The 21439-nt window shown below is 42.8% G+C and overlaps 1 protein-coding gene across 1 annotated transcript in view; it reads right to left on the bottom strand.

Annotated features, from left to right (window-relative positions):
* DNAH7 (dynein axonemal heavy chain 7) overlaps positions 1 to 21439 on the bottom strand; it is a 531149-nt gene that overhangs the window by 104039 nt on the left and 405671 nt on the right. The window lies entirely within an intron of this gene.

Raw genomic sequence — 21439 nt, 5'->3', positions numbered from 1 at the left:
TCAGCAAATTGCAAAAAAGGATTTAGCTAATAAATTCTGTTGTTGTTTGTCACATGCCTGTCCTCAGTAACAAAGGTACAAAAGCTCAATAGGCCATTTTTAAGAGCATCCTAAATAGGTCTTGTGAATGACATATATCCTACGGAAATAAATGTGTTTGAAATAGGAGAAGGCCAATTTGGTTAATGGAAACAGTTAAGGATGCAATAAATAATATGAGAAAAAGCATTCAGACTACTAAATAAAGAAGGTAGTGGGGAGGTGATGAAAAATCGTGAATAAGAAATTCTGTAAAAAATAATTAATAAAATTAGCAAAAAGTGCAACAAGGAGAACTACTGCCATAGAAAGTAAAAATAATGTATATATATATATATATATATATATATATATATATATTCTACTCCTACATAAATTATAGGAAGTTTAAAACGGAAACCGAGTGTATTGGTGGAGGAGTGAAAGCCAATCTACTAAATACCTTCTTCTTTACCGTATTTACGCAGGAAAATCCAATGTCAGATGACATGAAAAGGAATAATTTACCGTATTTATCGGCGTACTACACGCACTTTTTAGGCTACAATTTTTAGCCTAAAGTCTACCTGCGTGTTATACGCCGATAAGTCGCTGCAGTTCAATGATTTAAAGCGGGCGCTGTAAATCAATGAACTGCAGCGGCTTTGCAGGTGCAGAGACCGCCAGCGCTGCCGGCTTCTCTGCCCCTGCCTGTCCTGAGGTCTAGAGCCCTGCTGCCGGCCCTTCTCTCCCCCTGGCTATCGGCGCCGCTGCCCGTTCTCTCCCCCTGACTATCGTGCCCCATTGCCGACGCCGATAGCCAGGGGGAGAGAAGCGGCGCCGGCAATGGGGCAGCGGTGCCGACAGACAGGGGGAGATAAGGGACAGCGGCACCCATTGCCGGCGCCGCTGCCCCGTTGCCTCCCCCATCCCCGGTTGCATAATTACCTGTTGCCGGGGACGCGTCCTCGCTGCTTCAGGCCTCCGGTACCTCCGGCACCGATAGTCAGGGGGAGAGAACGGGCAGCGGCGCCGATAGCCAGCGGGAGAGAAGCGGCAGCAGGGCTCAAGACCCCAGGAAAGGCGGGGGGCGAGAAGCGGGCAGCGACGGCCTCTCTCCCCCTGCCTTTCCTGGGGGTGTATCGGGGTATACGCATGCACACACATGCACTCTCATTTTACCAAGGATATTTGGGTAAAAAACTTTTTTTACCCAAATATCCTTGGTAAAATGGGGGTGCGTGTTATAGGCAGGTGCGTGGTATACCCCGATAAATACGGTATATTCTCCTGCAAATCTCACCTGTGCAGCACTGCCTTATTAATATTAAACTACACAAATCTCTTGGCCTAGATGGCATCCATCCCTGAGTTTTGTAGGAATTAAGTAACGTGCTAGATATACCCTTATTCCTTATATTTAACCCCTTAAGGACCAAGCCCATTTTCACCTTAAGGACCAGAGCGTTTTTTGCACATCTGACCACTGTCACTTTAAGCATTAATAACTCTGGAATGCTTTTACTCATGAATTTGATTCCGAGATTGTTTTTTCGTGACATATTCTACTTTAACATAGCGGTAAAATTTCGTCGATACTTGCATCCTTTCTTGGTGAAAAATTCCCAAATTTCATGAAAAATTTGAAAATTTTCAAACTTTGAAGCTCTCTGCTTGTAAGGAAAATAGTTATTCCAAATAAATGATATTTTGATTCACATACACAATATGTCTACTTTATGTTTGAATCATAAAGTTGACATGTTTTTACTTTTGGAAGACATCAGAGGGCTTCAAAGTGCAGCAGCAATTTTATAATTTTTCACAAAATTTTCTAAATCTGAATTTTTCAGGGACCAGTTCAGTTTTGAAGTGGATTTGAAGGGCCTTCCTATTAGAAATACCCCATTATAAAAACTGCACCCCTCAACGTATTCAAAATGACAATCAGTAAGGAAGTTAACTCTTTAGGTATTTCACAGGAATAGCAGCAAAGTGAAGGAGAAAATTCAAAATCTGCATTTTTTACACTCGTATGTTCTTGTAGACCCAGTTTTTTAATCTTTATAAGGGGTAAAAGTAGAGAAATCCCCCCAAAATGTGTAACCCAATTTCTCTCGAGTAAGGAAATACCTCATATGTGTATGCCAAGTTTTCGGCGGGCGCAGTAGAGGGCTCAGAAGGGAGGGAGCGACTATGGGATTTTGGAAAGTGAATTTGTTTGGAATGAAGGTCGGGGGTCATGTGCTTTACAAAGCCCCCCGTGGTGCCAGAACAGTGGAACCCCCCCCCCCCCACATGTGACCCTTTTTCGGAAACTACACCCTTCAAGGAATGTAATAAGGGGTGCAGTGAGCATTTACACCCCACTGGCCTTTGACAGATCTTTGGAACAGTGGGCTATGCAAATGAAAAATTAGATTTTTCGTTTTTGCGGACGACTGTTCAAAAAATCTGTCAGACACCTGTGAGGCGTAAATGCTCACTGTACCCCTTATTACATTACGTGAGGGGTGTAGTTTTCAAAATGGGGTCACATGTGGGTGTTGTTTTTTTTTGTGTTTATGTCAGAACCGCTGTAACAATCAGCCACCCCTGTGCAAATCACCTCAAATGTACATGGTGCACTCTCACTCCTGAGCCTTGTTGTGCGCCCGCAGAGCATTCTATGTCCACATATGGGGTATTTCCATACTCAGGAGAAATTGCGTTACAAATTTTGGGGGTCTTTTTTTCCTTTTGCCTCTTGCGAAAATGAAAAGTATGGGGCAACCCCAGCATGTTAGTGTAAAAAATGTAAAAACATTTTTACAATGACAGCTGGTATAGACCCCAACTTCACCTTTTCATAAGGGGTAAAAGGAGAAAAAGCCCCCCAAAATTTGTTAGGCAATTTCTCCTGAGTACGAAAATACCCCATATGTGGCCCTAAACTGTTTCCTTGAAATATGACAGGGCTCTGAAGTGAGAGAGCGCCATGCGCATTTGAGGACTAAATGAGGGATTTGCATAAGGACGGAACCAGATGCAAGAATTACACTTGCCTCCGATACCAAAAATACCCTATGGCAGGGTTTCCCAAACAGGGTGCCTCCAGCTGTTGCAAAACTTCCAGCATGCCTGGAAAGTCAATCGCTGTCCGGCAATAGTGTGAGTTGTCTTGCAACAGCTGGATTCTCCGTTTTGGAAACAGTGTCATACGAGAATTTTTTTTATTCTTATTTGGGGGGGGGGGGGGTGAAGGGGGGCTGTGTAGGGGTATGTGTATATGTAGTGTTTTACTTTTTATTTTGTGTAATGTAGTATAGTGTGGTGTTTTTAGGGTACACTCACACGGCCGGGGTCTACAGCGAGCTTTCCGCTGAGAGTTTGAGCTGCGACGGAAAACTTGCTGCATCTCAAACTTGTATCATGAAGTTCGCTGCAGACCCCGGCCGTGTGAATATACCCTGTACATTCACATGGGGGGGTGTCAAACCTCCAGCTGTTGCAAAACTACCACAACCAGCATGCCCTTTGGCTGTCCATGCATGCTGGGGGTTGAAGTTATGCAACAGATGAAGGCACACTGGTTGCAAAACACAGTTTGTTACTTAACTCAGTGTTTCGCAACCAGTGTGCCTCCAGCTCCCTGCATGTACAGTCTATCAGTGCATGCTGGGAGTTGTAGTTTGAAACAGCTGGAGACACACTGGTTGCGAAACACTGAGTTAGGTAACAAACTTCGCAACCAGTGATCCTTCAGCCGTTGCAAAAACTAAAACTCTCAGCATGCAGTGACAACTGAAGGCATGCTGGGACTTGTAGTTATGCAACAGCTGGAGGCATACTACTAACACTCCCAGCATGCCCTCTGGCTGTCCGTGCATGCTGGGGGTTGTAGTTATGCAACAGCTGGAGGCACACTGGTTGCAAAACACTGAGTTTGTTACTTATCTCATTGTTTCCCAAAAAGGGTGCCTCCAGCTGTTGCAAAACTACAACTCCCAGCATGCCCAGACTGCCGAAAGACATGTTGGGAGTTAGTTTTGCAATATCTGGATGGTCACAGTTTGGTGACCACTGTGCAGTGGTGTCCAAGCTGTAGCCCTCCAAATGTTGCAAAACTTCAACTCCAAGCATGCCCAGACTTTCCAGGCATGCTGGGAGTTGTAGTGCTGCAAAATCTGAAGGGCCACATGTTACAGAACTACAACTCCCAGCATGCCTCTACTGTCTGGGCATGCTGGGAGTTGTAGTTTTGCAACATCTGTAAGAGCACAGTTTGGACACTACTGCACAGTGGTCTCCAAACTGTGGGCCTCCAGATGTTGCAAAACTACAACTCCCAGCATGCCCAGACCATGCCAACGGACATGGTGATAGAAAAGTATTGGACGTGTATACACGTCCATTTGCGTTAAGACACAGAAAAAATGGACGTGTATACACGTCCATTTGCGGGAAGGGGTTAAAGATTCTATAATGTCAGGGATTGTTCCACAGGACTGGAGTTTAGCAAATTTGGTGCCAATATTTAAAAGGGGGTCAAAACAGGATCCTGTTGTGGGTAAGATTTTTGAGGTTTTTTTTTGAGAGATGCTATTCTGGAGTATCTGAATGAAAGTAACTTTTAACATAGCACTAACATGACTGATGAAAGATTGGTTCTGTCAGACTAATCTGATCAGCTTCTATGAGGAGGTCTGTTATAGATTGGACCGGGGTGAAGCTGTAGCTGTTGTATATCTGGCCTTTTCTGAGGCATTTGATACTGTGCCACATGTAAAAGTTTAGTACATAAAATGAGGATGCTGGGACTAGGGGAGGATATTTGTAAATGGGTTAGCAACTGGCCTAGTGACAGGGTGGGTATCAATTTAAAATATGTTTTATTAATTTTCAGTTGAACATACATAACATGTAGGAGTATTAATACAGCATATTCAAATCATGTCAAATAGTCATGCAGTATAGTAGGATTATTTGTTAGCAACATATTGTATGTAAGATAAAAAGAACCACATACAAAGAAAATAAAGTTGGCTCTCCATTTCAAATGTATGCTATATTCAGTAGAGCTGGCCAATTCAAAAGGAAAACAGGTTAAATAGATAATATTTTATCAACAAATAAAAACTAATTGTTTAAATCTTTCCAATTTTGCTTCTACTTACATTCTACTTATCAATAGACATATACTGTACAGAGAGATTCTCAAGTTTTTAACAATCATGTCAGTAAGTCTAGTTCTTTTGCTATATTTACTGCAATGGTGGGCGGGCATCAATGGAACTTACTCTACTTGGGTCACAGCTACAAGTGAGGTATCACAGGGGTCAGTACTGGGCAACTTATTTTCAATATGTTTATTAATGACCTTGTAGAGGGATTACAGAATAGACTATTTTTGCAGATGACACTAAACTGTGTAAGGTGATCACCACAGAGGATGATAACATAATATCACAGATGGTTCAGGGGAAGCTTGAAGCAAATTTAATTTAATGTGGACAAATGTAAACATATGCACTAGGGCCTTAACCTCTTAAGGACGCAGGGCGTATGGATACGCCCTGCATCCCGAGTCCTTAAGGACGCAGGGCGTATCCATACGCCCGTGGGAATTCCGGCCCCCACCGCTAGCCGGTTGGGGACCGGAGCCGGATGCCTGCTGAAATCGTTCAGCAGGCATCCTGGCATATCGCCCAGGGGGGTCATTATGCCCCCCCATGTCGGCGATCGCCGCAGATCGCTGGACAATTCAGTCCAGCGATCTGCGGCGATTCCGGGTCAATCGGGTCTCCAGTGACCCGGTGACCCGGAATTACTGGCTGTTCGGGGCCGTCTCTGACGGCCCCGAACAGCCAGAGCCTGCAGGGGTGAGGTGGCACTGGTGCCACCTCACGATCGCCCTGATTCGTCGGCCGGATTACCGGCCGACCAATCAGGGCGCCTGCTGCGGGCGTCACTCCCGCACCCGCTCCGCCCCTCTTCCGGAGGACGTGAGCGGGTGCGGGAAGACGACCCCCGGTGCTGGGGACCCCGATCCCCGGCGCCCCTGTTGGGATCGGGGCCCCAGGAGCGACGGAGACGACGAGGGACAGCCTGTGATGGAGCAGCAGCAGGAGGTGAGTTACAGCCTCCTGCTGTTGCTTAGCAACAGCTCCCAGCATGCAAAAAGGGCATGCTGGGAGCTGTAGTTATGCAACAGCAGTAGGCAGACCACCACAACTCCCAGCATTCCCTTATGGGCATGCTGGGACTTATGGTTTTGCAACAGCTGGAGGCACATTTTTTCTATGGAAAAGTGTACCTTCAGCTGTTGTATAACTACAACTCCCAGCTTGCACAAACAGCTAAAGTGCATGCTGGGAGTTGTAGTGGTGCATCTGCTGGTTGCATAACTACAACTCCCAGCATGCCCGTTGGCTGTCGGTGACTGCTGAGAGTTGTAGTTTTGCAACAGGTGAAGGCACACTGGTTGTGAAACTTAGAGTTTTTTTTACCTAACTCAGTGTTTCACGACCGGTGTGCCTCCAGCTGTTGCAAACTACAACTCCCAGCAGTCACCTTACACCATGCACCGTACATGCTGGGAGTTGTAGTTTTGCAACAGCTGGAGGCACACTGGTTTTGAAACACTGAGTAAGGTCACAAACTCAGTGATACATAACCAGTGTGCCTACAGCTGTTGCAAAACTAAAACTCTCAGCATGTACAGTCTGTCAGCGCATGCTGGGAGTTGTAGTTATGCAACAGCTGGATGTCCCCCCAATGTGAACGTACAGGGTACACTCACATGGGCGGAGGATTACAGTAAGTATCGGGCTGCAAGTTTGAGCTGCAGCAAATTTTCTGCAACAGCTCAAACTGCCAGCGAGAAACTACTGTGAACCCCCGCCCGTGCGACTGTACCCTAAAAACACTACACTACACTACCACAAAAAATAAAATAAAAAGTAAAAAACACTACATATACACATACCCCTACACAGCCCCCCTCCCCTCCCCAATAAAAATGAAAAACGTCTGGTACGCCACGGTTTCCAAAACGGAGCCTCCAGCTGTTGCAAAACAACAACTCCCAGTATTGTCGGACAGCCGTTGACTGTCCAGGCATGCTGGGAGTTTTGCAACAGCTGGAGGCACCCTGTTTGGGAATCACTGGCGTAGAATACCCCTATGTCCACCCCTATGCGATCCCTAATTTAGGCCTCAAATGCGCATGGCGCTCTCACTTTGGAGCCCTGTCGTATTTCAAGGCAACAGTTAAGGGTCACATATGGGGTATCGCCGTACTCGCAAGAAATTGGGCTTCAAATTTTGGGGGGTATTTTCTGCTTTTACCCTTTTTAAAAATGTAAAGTTTTTGGGAAAAGAAGCATTTTAGGTAAATTTTTTTTTATTTTTTTTACATATGCAATAGTCGTGAAACGCCTGTGGGGTATTAAGGTTCACTTAACCCCTTGTTACATTCCCCGAGGGCTCTAGTTTCCAAAATGGTATGCCATGTGTTTTTTTTTTTGCGGTTCTGGCACCATAGGGGCTTCCTAAATGCGGCATGCCCCCAGAGCAAAATTTGCTTTCAAAAAGCCAAATGTGACTCCTTCTCTTCTGAGACCTGTAGTGCGCCAACAGAGCACTTTTCACCCCCATATGGGGTGTTTTCTGAATCGGGAGAAATTGGGCTTCAAATTTTGGGGGAATATTTTCTGCTATTACCCTTTTTAAAAATGTAAAACTTTAGGGAAACCAAGCATTTTAGGTAAAAAAAAATTTCTTTTTTTTTACATATGCAAAAGTCGTGAATCACCTGTGGGGTATTAAGGTTCACATTACCCCTTGTTACGTTCCCCGAGGGGCCTAGTTTCCAAAATGGTATGCCATGTGGGGTTTTTTGCAGTTCTGGCACCATAGGGGCTTCCTAAAGGTGACATGCCCCCCAAAAACCATTTGACGCTCCTTCCCTTCTGAGCCCTCTACTGCGCCCGCCGAACAATTAACATAGACATATGAGGTATGTGCTTACTCGAGAGAAATTGGGTTTCAAATACAAGTAAAAATTTTCTCCTTTTTACCCCTTGCAAAAATTCAAAAATTGGGTCTACAAGAACATGCGAGTGTAAAAAATGAAGATTGTGTATTTTCTCCTTCACTTTGCTGCTATTCCTGTGAAACCCGTAAAGGGTTAAAACGCTTACTGAATGTCATTTTGAATACTTTCGGGGGTGCAGTTTTTATAATGGGGTCATTTATGGGGTATTTCTAATATGAAGACCCTTCAAATCCACTTCAAACCTGAACTGGTCCCTGAAAAAAAGCGAGTTTCAAAATTTTGTGAAAAATTGGAAAATTGCTGTGGAACTTTGAAGCCCTCTGGTGTCTTCCAAAAGTAAAAACTCATCAATTTTATGATGCAAATATAAAGTAGACATATTGTATATGTGAATTAAAAAAAAAATTATTTTGAATATCCATTTTCCTTACAAGCAGAGAGCTTCAAAGTTAGAAAAATGCAAAATTTTCAAATTTTTCATCAAATTTTGGGATTTTTCACCAAGAAAGGATGCAAGTTACCAAAAAATTTTACCACTACGTTAAAGTAGAATATGTCACGAAAAAACAATCTCGGAATCAGATTGATAACTAAAAGCATTCCAGAGTTATTAATGTTTAAAGTGACAGTGGTCAGATTTGCAAAAAATGGCCGAGTCCTTAAGGTGAAAAAGGGCTCAGTCCTTAAGGGGTTAAAAACAAAATGTACAATGATGTGCTAAGTGATAAGACATTAAGTAAAACTTCTATTAAAGGAGTACTCTGATCTAAAACACCATAGCAAAGTGTACTCGATTACCTTTCATTAGAGGTCCTGCTCGCCAAAATCGGTCCAGCCGTTCTCCTGCAATCATCCCTGGTATTTTAGCATACTTACGGGTACTGTAAGCATGGCCGTGACTTCATGAATGACGTTTTCCAAGCATGCTTACTCCTCTTCTTCCGCTCCCAACCCCTCCCTCACTCCGGTTCCCAACCCCACAAATTATGCATGTGCGCTTCAATCTCCCTTTACTCCCTTTACTCCGATTGCTAGCGTCACTAGCTATGTGAATATAACTTAGAGTTACTGCGGCGTAACTCTAAGTTATATTATTGGATGGGAGAGATCACATGTCCGGTACGGTCAGGCTGCTGAGTGCGCAGGCGCGCCTCACGCATGCTGATAGAAGGATAGAGGGAGAGGAGTTTACTCAGCAGAGCGAATAGCTGCTGAGTAAACCAGGGGGTTTATGAATATTCAGAGGTGGGAGTGAACGAGCGGCACTAGTGGGGGCTGGCATAACTCGGGGAGGAACAACACCATGATGACGATTCGTTCAAAAGATGGCCGCGGGTGGCCGGAAAGCGTGGAACGAGTGTCATAATTGGCAAAGACAGGCTGCACTTACGGAATCGCTATAAAACATGGATGGCTGCATGTAATGCTACTGAGGTAATTTACTAAGTTTTATATCTCGGGTAAAGCTTTCTAATGGTGGGTAAAAGTTTTGATTCAGAGTACTCCTTTAAAAAGGAGTTAGGGGTACTGATGGACAGTAAACTCAACTTTAGAGACCAGTGCCAGGCAACTGCAGCCAAGGCTAATGAAGTCATGTAGGGATGTATCAAGAGAGGCATGGAAGCTTGTGACAAGAACATAGTTTTGCCTCTGTATTTATCATTATTTAGACCACATATGGAGGATTGTGACTCATTTTGGGGACCTGTATATAAGAAGGACATGTCTGAACTGAAGGGGATGCAGAGGAAAGAGACAAAGGTAATTAATGGTATGGGAGGATTACAGTACCAAGACAGGTTATCAAGCTTGGGGTTATCTAGTTTGGTGAAAAGACATCATAGGGGCAATATGATCACAATTTACTATTACAGTATCTCACATAAGTGAGTCCACCCCTCACATTTTTGTAAATACTGTATTATATCTTTTCATGTGGTAACGCTGAATAAATGTCACTCTGCTTTAAAGGGGTACTCTGGTGCTTACACATCTTATCCCCTATCCAAAGGATAGGGGATAAGATGCCTGATCGCGGGAGTCCCGCAGCTGGGGACGCCCCTAATCATCATCGCGGCACCCAGTTTGTAATCAGTCCCCGAAGCGTGTTCGCTCCTGGTCTGATTACAGTGGACTGCAGGGCCGGCAGCGTGTGACGTGTGATAGCAATCACGCCCCCTCCCGTAGGCTTGCATTGAGGGGCGGAGCGTGACGGCACATAGGGCGGGGGCGTGACGTCACACGCCGCCGGCCCTGCGGTCGACCGTAATCAGACCTGGAGCAAACACGCTCCGGGACTGATTACAAACGGGGTGCCGCGTGCATGATCACGGGTGTCCCCAGCTGCAGGACTCCCGCGATCAGGCATCTTATCCCCTATCCTTTGGATAGGGGATAAGATGTGTAAGCACCGGAGTACCCCTTTAATGTTAAGTAGTGAGTGCACAGCCTGGATAATAGTTTTAAATATTGCTGTCCCCTCAAGTACAGTACCCTGCAATGCATAAGCAATGTAGCAAAATGTAGTGAAAAAAAAATTATCTTTTTAAAAGTTTAAAAAATGTAAATCATCCCCGTTTTCCAATTTTTCTAATTTAAACTCCAAAAAAGGACAAAACGTAATTGGTATCACCACTAATATATTCAAATTATTAAAATATTTTATTTAGCCAGAAAACTGAAAGGAATAAACAAAAAAATCCCAATAATCCCAAAAGCTAGAATTGCAGATTCATTGTCAAATCCTATCCAAGAAACATGGAATAAAAGTTGATCAAAAAGTCTCAGCAACCTCAAAAGGCAAGCACTCACATGACTATGTAGACATAAAAATAGAAAATTTACAGGGGACAGAATATGGTGTTGTAAAGAACTTTTTTTTTGTAAAACAGAAAAACTATATAAATTCAGAATCACTTTAATTATACAGACCCACAGATGAATGGTATGAAAACAACCCCCCCCCCCCCCCAAAAAAAAATAAAAAATTCACAACTGCATTTTTATTTCTTCTCCACTAAAAAAAAATATATTTTTTTGTTTCATGTTATGCCGCTTTCACACTATAGAATTCTCCGTTTCATGCACTATTTATCCCGTTACTTTCTCCGTCACAAAATTATTTCAATGGGATTCTGCTGCATTGTGCACGCAGTGCAATTTCCACAACAGAAAGATGTTTCTGCAGCAGAAATCCTGATTCCGGCATTCGCAGAAAGAATAGACATGTCTATTCTTTCAGCGAATTCTGCTCAAAAATGCTTTGCCATCTATGGAGATGGCTCAGTCCCGAGCGGTCCTAACGCCGGCATGTTCAGCTGTGAAGACAGCCTTGAAAGGGGTGGAGGGATAAGAAAAATGGAAAATGGCTGCAACCCTTATCTCCAACACTGCCACAGACAACGAATGGAGAGACTTCGCACATGCCTGACCTGCCACTTGAAGGAGTACTCCGGTGCGTTTTTTTTTTAACCCTCTGTGCCAAGGCTGCCAAGCAAAACAAAACAAACTTTAACTCACCTTCCTACGTTCCCCCGTTGTGCTGATATCGATGTCCCGTTCTTCGGTCCCCGACTTCTTCCGCTTCCTGCAAGTCGAAAAGTCATGTGACGCTCACCGTATTACCGGGCGCAGCAGTGTCCCCCTGCGGCCGGAGAACGAGACATCGATATCAGCCCAATGGGGGAACGTAGGAAGGTGAGTTAAAGTTTGTTTTGTTTCGCTTGGCAGCCCGGGCACATAGGGTTAAAAAAAGTACTTTAATTTCAACAGGAGATTTAGCTTCCCATTCTTGACACTGTGGCAAGGGGATACATGTACATAATCAGGATTAGGTACTGACAAACATATACCCTTTTTGTGGGAAATTACAAAAAAACTGTTTAAACTCTCTTTTAAACTTAAACTTAAGTTCTGTTTGATATTGTTATGTGTGCTCATTGCTTGACAGCCTACTACCATCCCATTTTGACTAATAATAGTTTTACATTTTAAGAGTGGTATAAATATGTATAAATGTACATACAATTCTGTTACCAATACATAAAAATGGCATAAAGTGGCATTCAGCCACAAAAAAAACTTTGACACCAGAGAGTGATTGATAATTAACTTATAGCAAATGATGATTTGCATTACTGATAACAATCTTACTCTCTGGCATTATAGGTTGCTACATCTTCCTTGTACAGAAATTTACTTTATCTCTGAAATCCGATGAGACCACCATAAATACAGTATTCTGGCAATCCTACGCTACATAGGTCAAATGATTTTAGGTGATATTCTCCTTCATTGGGAATGTTGTCAGATCTCTACTAACTCCACAGAAATCTCTGTGCAGTTCCAAAGGATTTTGCGCACTCTAAATAGTGGATGTCTTAATAGACTACCATTTTGACTGGCACCACCTAAAGGGGGCTGCTTTTGCTACATGAAGTGGCCTGTCAATACTACCTAAAGGGGGCTGCTAAAGAGGACTGCTATTACTACCTAAAGGTGGTCACTAAAGGGAACTGCTATTACTACCTAAAGGGGGCCACTAAAGAGGACTGCTATTATTACTTCCTAAAGGGGGTCAGTCAAGGAGACTGCCATTATTAGCTAAAATGAGTCACTAAAGGGAATGCTATTACTACCTAAAGGGGGCCACTAAAGGGGGCTGCTATTACTTCCTAAAGGGGGTCAGTAAAGGGGACTGTTATTATTAGCTAAAATGAGTCACTAAAGGGAATGCTATTACTACCTAAAGAGGACTGCTGCTACTACTACCTAAGGAGGGTAACTAAAAGGGACTGCTATTACTACCTAAAGGGGGGTCTCTAAGGGGGACTGCTATTACTACCTAAAGGGGGTCAAGTAAAGGGGACTGCAATTACTACCTAAAGGGAGTCACCAAAGGGGACTGTTATTACTACCAAAAGGGGGTCACTAAAGGGGACTGCTTTTACTAAAGGGGCCTGTTGTTACTACTACTTAAGGGGGGCTGCTACTGCTACCTAAATGGGGCTACAGTTTCTACTGCCTAAATGGGGGCTGCTACTAAGATATGTGGAGGGCTGCAACCATATACAGGGGACTGCAAATATATAGAGTGGGACCAACCTACATGGAGGTACTATCTACAGGTGTCAGCTATCTACAGATGGCACTTACTTACTCAGAGCACCTGTGTACTGGGGGAAACAATGTGTCTGCCTACTGAAGAGTCCTATCTACCTAATGGGGGATGCACCTACTCTTACCAACCCACTAATCTACCTACTCTACTGTGTAGGACACTAAGAGGTTTATTATTACTGTTTGGAGTGCTGTAGGTACTGGACAAACACAGAGCCTAAAATGTTTGTATGGCAGGCTCTGTAGAGACGAGTTGTGGCTGAAAGAAATCATCATGACGGTCTGGGCCAGATGGAGAAGAAAAAGGAAAGTGAACAACTCCAATTAGGGAAGATATCACCTCAGAGTCACCTGACTTAGCTGTATGTAACCACTTATATGGTCTTCAGAGCCTGTGTAGAGCCATGGTAACCACTGTCTGTGTACAGTGGTTTTAGTTAGTATCAGTAAGGCGGTATTATCCACTTACTATAGGGTTGTAATTGTAACGGTTATATTACGGTCCAATTATTTGCCCCTTGTATAGTGGTTTTATTGGTAATACTGGTCTGTGTATAGTGGTGTTGTTAGCGATATTGGTCTGAGTATAGTGGTTTTTATTCAGTATGTTGGTATTTTCCAGTCTCTATATGGTGGTAATGTGTAGTCATGGTGTGGCAGAATTATTCGTCCTTTGTACAGTGGTATTATTGGTGATATTGGTATCTGTATAGTGTTTTTTATTCAGTATCAGTATGTGTAGATATGGTGTGGTGCAATTATTCATCCCCTGTTAGTGTTAATGGTCTCTGTATAGTGTTTTTTTTATATATATAATAACCGTATAATGGTATAAGTCACTGAAATATTAATATGTCGTCCTAGAGTGGATTATTTTATGTTCTTAAACCCCAATCTGTGAGAAATTCCTGTGTGCGCCCTGAAATAGCGTCAATGCATACACAGTATACACTGCCATTCTCTTACATTCACAGGACGCCTAAGGCCTCAAAAAGTCTAGAGCCTCCTCTGCTGTGGGGTAATAGTACAAAAAAAAGCCTCAGATTGCTAAGGTATCTTGTTGTTACATCAAGATGATAACTCCTGCTAAAACTGCTAAAGGAATGTGTTCCAGTACAGTGAAACCTCTTTGAAATTACAACCCATGTGGTCTTCTAGGGAGTATTATGCCAGTATGCACATGGTAAAACTGCAGATTTTTCACAAGAAATCTGTTCTGGATAAGGAGGAAATGTTTTGAAAGAGGTAGCCTTTTGGAAGAGATTTTATTGTATATTAACCCCTTTGCGCTATAGGATGTATGACTACTTCCTTGTAGCGGGTACGTTACTGCAACATGACATACCCATATGAATGTCTTGGCAGCTTTAACCCCATAGATACCGTGGTCATTGGCATCTATATGATTAACCTCTTAAGGACCAGGCACGTATGAGTACGTCCCTGCGCCCTGGGTCTTAAGGACCCATGACGTACTCATACGTGCGTGGGAATTTCAGTCCCCGCCGGGCGGGGACCGGACCGGGATGACTGCTGACATCTATCAGCAGGCACCCCGCGCAAATGCCCAGGGGTGTCATCAGACCCCCCCATGTCGGCGATCGGCGCAAATCGCAAGTGAATTCACACTTGCGATTTGCGCGATTCGGGGTCATTACGGGTCTATGGTGACCTGGAATATAAGGGGGATCGCGGGTGTCTAAGACACCCACAATCCCCCTGAAGAGATAGGAGTGAGGTGGCAGGGGTACCACCCCTCCTATCCCTGCTATTGGTGGTCTAGACGCAACCACTAATAGCAGATCGGGGGCGGGGGGTTAACTTTCGTTTTCCCTATTCTGCCCACCCACAATAGGCGGGGCAGAACGGGGAAACAATAGAGGACCGGCAAGCGGCGATGTCGTGCAGCAGGCTCCCTGGATCCGACGGAAGCCAGTAAGTTGCCTAGCAACATCTGGAGGGCTGCAGTCCGAGACCACTATATAGTGGTCTCTATACTGTAGCACACCAGATGTTGCAAAACTGCAAATCCCAGGATGCTGGGAGTTGTAGTTGCGATCCCTCCAGCTGTTGCATAACTACATCACCCAGCATGCCCTTCGGTGATCAGTACATGCTGGGAGTTGTAATTTTGCAACAGCTGGAGGCACACTGGTTGGAAAAGATTGAGTTAGATAACAGAACCTAACTGAAGGTTTTCCAACCAGTGTGCCTCCAGCTGTTGCAAAAGTACAACTCCCAGCCTGCATGGTCTGTCAGTACATGCTGGGAGTTGTAGTTTTGAAACAGCTGGAGGTTTGCCCCCCCATGTGAATGTACAGGGTACATTCACACGGGCAGGCTTACAGTAAGTTATCTGCTTTAAGTATGAGTTGCGGCAAATTTTTCCCTGCAGCGTAAACTCCTGGCAGGGAACTCACTGTAAACCTCCGCCAGTGTGAATGTACCCTAAAAACACTACACTACACTAACACATAATAAAGGGTAAAACACTACATATACACCCCCTTACACTGTCGTCGTCCACTCCCCCCCCCAAATAAAAATTATAAACATATTGTACGGCAGTGTTTCCAAAACGGAGCCTCCAGCTGTTGCAAAACAACAACTCCCAGCATTTCTGGACAGCCACTGACTGTCCAGGCATGCTGGGAGTTTAGCAACAGCTGGAGGCACCCTGTTTGGGAATCACTGGCATAGAATACCCCTATGTCCACCCCTATGCAATCCCTAATTTAGTCCTCAAATGTACATGGCACTCTCTCACTTCGGAGCCCTGTCGTATTTCAAGGAAACAGTTTAGGGCCGCATATGGGGTATCTCCGTACTCGGGAGAAATTACACTATAAATTTGGGGGGCTTTTTCTTCTTTTACCCCTTATGAAAAGGAAAAGTTGGGGTCTACACCAGCCTGTTAGTGTAAAAAAAAAAATGTTTACACTAACATGCTGGTGTTGCCCTTTACTTTTTATTTTCACAAGAGGTAAAAGGAAAAAAAAAGACCCCAAAATTTGTAACGCCATTTCTCCTGAGTACGGAAATACCACATATGTGGGCGTAAAATGATCTGCGGGCGCATAACAAGGCTCAAGAGTGAGAGCGCACTATGTACATTTGAAGCCTAAATTGGTGATTTGCTCAGGGGTGGCTAATTTTACAGCGGTTCTGACATAAACGCAAAAAAATAAATACCGACATGTGACCCCATTTTGGAAACTACACCACTCACGGAATGTAACAAGGGGTATAGTGAGCTTTAACACCCCACAGGTGTTTGACAAATTTTCGTTAAAGTTGGATGGGAAAATGAAAAAAATTATTTTGTTTCACTAAAATGCTGGTGTTACCCTAAATTTTTAATTTTCACAAGGGAAAATTGGAAAAAAGCCCCCCAAAATTTGTAACCCCATTTCTTCTGAGTAAGAAAATACCCCAAATGTGGATGTTAAGTGCTCGGCGGGCGAACTACAATGCTCAGAAGAGAGGGAGCGCCATTGGGATTTTGAAGAGAAAATGTGTCCGGAATTGAAGGCCACGTGTGTTTACAAAGCCCCCATAGTGCCAAAACAATGGACCCTCCAACATGTGACCCCATTTTGAAAACTACACCCCTCACGTAATGCAACAAGGGGTACAGTGAGCATTTACACCCCACAGGTGTCTGACAGATTTTTGGAACAGTGGTCCGTGAAAATGAAAAATTAAATTTTTCATTTGCTCAGCCCACTGTTCCAAAGATCTGTCAAATGCCAGTGGGGTGTAAATACTCACTGCACCCCTTATTAAATTCTGTGAGGGGTGTAGTTTCCAAAAAGGGGTCACATGTGGGGGGGTCCTCTGTTCTGGCACCACGGGGGGCTTTGTAAACGCACATGGCCCCTGACTACCATTCCAAACAAATTCACTCTTCAAAAGCTCAATGGCGCTCCTCCTCTTCTGAGCATTGTAGTTTTACCGCAGGGCACTTGACAACCACACATGGGGTATTTCCATACTCAGAAGAAGTGGGGTTACAAATTTTGGGGGGTATTTTCTGCTATTAACCCTTGCAAAAATGTGAAATTTGGGGGGAAACACACATTTTAGTGAAATTTTTTTTTTTACATATGCAAAAGTCGTGAAACCCCTGGCTCATTAAGGCTCACTTTATTCCTTGTTACGTTCCTCAAGGGGTCTAGTTTCCAAAATTGTATGCCATGTGTTTTTTTTTTTGCTGTTCTGGCACCATAGGGGCTTCCTAAATGCGACATGCCCCCTGACCAAAATTTGCTCTCAAAAGTCAAATATGACTCCTTCTCTTCTGAGCATTGTAGTTCGCCCGTAGTGCACTTCAGGTCAACTTATGGGGTACCTCCATACTCAGAAGAGATGGGGTTACAAATTTTGGGGGGTATTTTCTGCTATTAACCCTTGCAAAAATGGGAAATTTGGGGGGAAACACACATTTTAGTGAAAAAAAAGTAGTTGTTTTTTTACATATGCAAAAGTCGTGAAACCCCTGTGGGGTATTAAGGCTCACTTTATTCCTTGTTACGTTCCTCAAGGGGTCTAGTTTCCAAAATGGTATGCCATGTGTTTTTTTTTTGCAGTTTTGGCACCATAGGGGCTTCCTAAATGCAACATGCCCCCCCAAAAACCATTTCAGAAAAACGTACTCTCCAAAATCCCCTTGTTGCTCCTTCGCTTCTGAGCCCTCTACTGCGCCCGCCGAACACTTTCTATAGACATATGAGGTATGTGCTTACTCGAGAGAAATTGGGCTACAAATACAAGTATACATTTTCTCCTTTTACCCCTTGTAAAAATTCAAAAATTGGGTCTACAAGAACATGCAAGTGTAAAAAATGAAAATTGTGAATTCACATTGCTGCTATTCCTGTGAAACACCTAAAGGATTAAAACGCTGACTGAATGTCATTTTGAATACTTTGGGGGGTGCAGTTTTTATAATGGGGTCTTTTATGGGGTATTTCTAATAAGAAGACCCTTCAAATCCACTTCAAACCTGAACTGGTCCCTGAAAAATAGTAAGTTTGAAAATGTTGTGAAAAATTGGAAAATTCCTGCTCAACTTTGAAGCCCTCTGGTGTCTTCCAAAAGTAAAAACTTATCAATTTTATGATGCAAACATAAAGTAGACATATTGGAAATGTGAATAAAAATTATTTTTTTTTGGAATATCCATTTCCTTACAAGCAGAGAGCTTCAAAGCTAGAAAAATGCAAAATTTTCAATTTTTTCATCAAATTTTGCGATTTTTCACCAAGAAAGGATGCAAGTTACCAAAAAAGTTTAGCACCATGTTAAAGTAGAATATGTCATGAAAAAACAATCTCGGAATCAGAATGATAACTAAAAGCATTCCAGAGTTATTCATGTTTAAAGTGACAGTGGTCAGATGTTCAAAAAACGCTCTGGTCCTAAGGTGTAAAATGGCCTGGTCCTTAAGGGGTTAAAAGGGGATGCTATCACAGGGTCCCGATTCTTGTCATGGCAACAGGAAGCCAAATGATGGCCTCCTGTCCATCAAGTACGGAAGCCTGTGAGGTCCATCCAAAGGCTAGGTCTCACAGGCGAACTGTCAATGAGACACAGACAGTTATACTATGCTGCAGTACAGATATACTGCAGTATTATCAGGTAAAAATCATACAAATAAAATGTTTTTTCATAAATAAATATAGAATACATAAATAAATGCCCCTTTCCCAATAAAGCCCTGTATTATTACAAAAAAATATCTCATAGACTTGCATTGAGGGGTGTGATCATGACGTCATAAGGGGGTGTGACCGTGATGTAACGGGCCTCTGATGCCACAGCTGGAGTTCTAAATGAACGCTGAGTGCTGCAGGGAGATCACGGGGGTCCCAGTGGTGGGCCACTGGACCCCAGCGATTGGACATCTTATCCCCTATCCTTTGGATAGGGCAAAAAGATGTCTAGATGTCTAGGGGCAAAGTACCCCTTTAAGGACCAGGGCATTTTTTGCAAAACTAACCTGTGTCACTTTATGCATTTATAACTCTGAGTTGCTTTAACTTTTTTGTGCTTTTTTGCATTGACCGTGCGGTTTAATTAATTATATATTTTTATAGTTCGGACATTTACGCATGCGGCAATACCACATATGTTTATTTTTATTATGGTTACATATTTTTTATATGGAATTTGGGAAAAGGGGGGTGATTTCAACGTTTAATAAGGAAGGGGTTAATGGGTGTTTTCTAAAACTTTTTATTCAACTTTTTTTTACACTTTTAGTCCCCTTAGGGGACTTTAAGGAGGAATCATAACAGTCCTCATACAGATCAATGTGGTTTCATAGAACCACATTGATCTGTGTGCTCTGTGTGTCCTGCCAGTGCAGCAGCCGGCATAGGACGTGAGCTAAGCTTTCCAACTACCTCAGCATCGTGAGCTCGGGCCATACAACGGTTGCTGTCTCAGGACGAGCCGGCTCGTCCTTAGACGGCAACCGGTTAAGATAGTGGTAAATTTTCATTACTTTCATTACTTCTTAGTGAAAAATTCCCAAATTTCATGAAAATTTTGAAAATGTAGCATTTTTTTTTTACATTGAAACTCTCTGCTTGTAAGGAAAATGGACATGCCAAATAAATTATATATTGATTCACATATACAATATGTCTACTTTATGTTGGCATTATAAAGTTGACATGTTTTTTATTTTTTGAAGACATTAGAGGACTTCAAAGTATAGCCAAATATTTCCAAATATTTCCAAATATTCACCAAAAATTCTAAATCGGAATTTTTCTTGGACCAGTTTAGTGTGAAGAGGATTTGAGGGGCCTTTCTGTTAGAAATCCCCCATAAATTACCCCATTTTAGAAACTGCACCCCTCAAAGTATTCAAAATTACATTTAGAAAGTTTGTTAACCCTTTAGGTGTTTCACAGGAAAGGAGAGAGAGAGAATGGAACAGTGCACCCCAGTGTGACTCCAAAAAGGAAGTTCCCAGGTCCCTCTCCCAGGTACTTATGTACTTTGTTAAGAGCGTTTCTAAATCCTGATATGAATTTTTTCAGGCCTCTCAAATACACTTTAGAAATCAAAGGGTCCCTTAACAATGAATGTAAATGTACATCCCGATGCGCTGGTACTTCGCGCACAAGGGCGTACATTTACATCCTGTAAATGACCCGAGCACTGGAGTGGTGCTCAGGTCATGCAGGATCATGCACAGTGCAACGATTGCGCTGATGTCAACCATTAACCCCTCAAATGTCGTGATCAATAATGATCACGGCATCTGCGGCAGTGTGGCGATTTTAATGGCTGATCTGATCGCTCTTGGCATGGCCAAGGGGATCAGATCAGCCAAGATGGTGGACGGAGATCCTCTCCTTCTGCTCTGGTCTGCTGAAAAGCCTATGAATAGCACTGAACAGTATTAGCAATCTAATGATTGCCATAGAGGGTCACCTAAGGGGACACAGAGTTAAAAAAATAAGTAAACATTTTTTTTTTAAGTAAAAAAAAATTTGAAAAAGCCCCTCCCCCAACAAAAAATTTAAATCACCCCTTTTCCCTATTTTACTCAAAAAAGCTTAAAGGGATACACTCCAGCACTGCGGATAGCTCGCAAAGGTGGGTGTTGAATGACAGATTGCGGGGGTCCTCAGCGGCGGATGCCCCCACAATCAGAAATATTAGATGTATTAGGGCCGGAGTACCCCTTTAAAAAATAATAGCTATTAAACATATTTGGTATCGCTGCGAGCATAAATGTCCGATCTATCAAAATATAATAATAATGATCCCATACAGTGAACATAAAAAAAAAAAAACAGAGTCCAAAATTGCTGCTTTTTGGTCACATCAAATTCTCATAAAAATTTATAAAAAGCCATTAAAAACAGAAAAGTGGAACTAAAAAAAACCTACAGGTCATGGCACAAACAATCAGCACTCATACAGCTCTGTATATAGAAAAATAGAAAAGTGAAAGGGAGGCAAAGCGATTTTAACATATTTATTTTGTAAAAAAACAAAAAAAGTTAGAGATTTTTTAAAAGCAGTACAATACTGTAATAGTATTTAAACATGTGTATCATTTTAATCGTATTGACCCATAGAATAAAGAAAACATGTCACTTTTACCATTAAGTGTACAGCATGATAACAAAACCCTCCAAAATTAGCAAAATTGTGGTTTTCATTTAAATCTTCTAACACAAATAATAATTTTTTGGGTTTACTGTATATTTCATGGTAAAATGAGTGATGTCATTACAGTAC

Source organism: Hyla sarda, chromosome 8, assembly GCF_029499605.1.
Source record: "Hyla sarda isolate aHylSar1 chromosome 8, aHylSar1.hap1, whole genome shotgun sequence".
Classification (NCBI taxonomy): domain Eukaryota; kingdom Metazoa; phylum Chordata; class Amphibia; order Anura; family Hylidae; genus Hyla; species Hyla sarda.
Note: the sequence above shows the minus strand (reverse complement) of the source record. Positions and strands in the feature narration are given on the sequence as shown.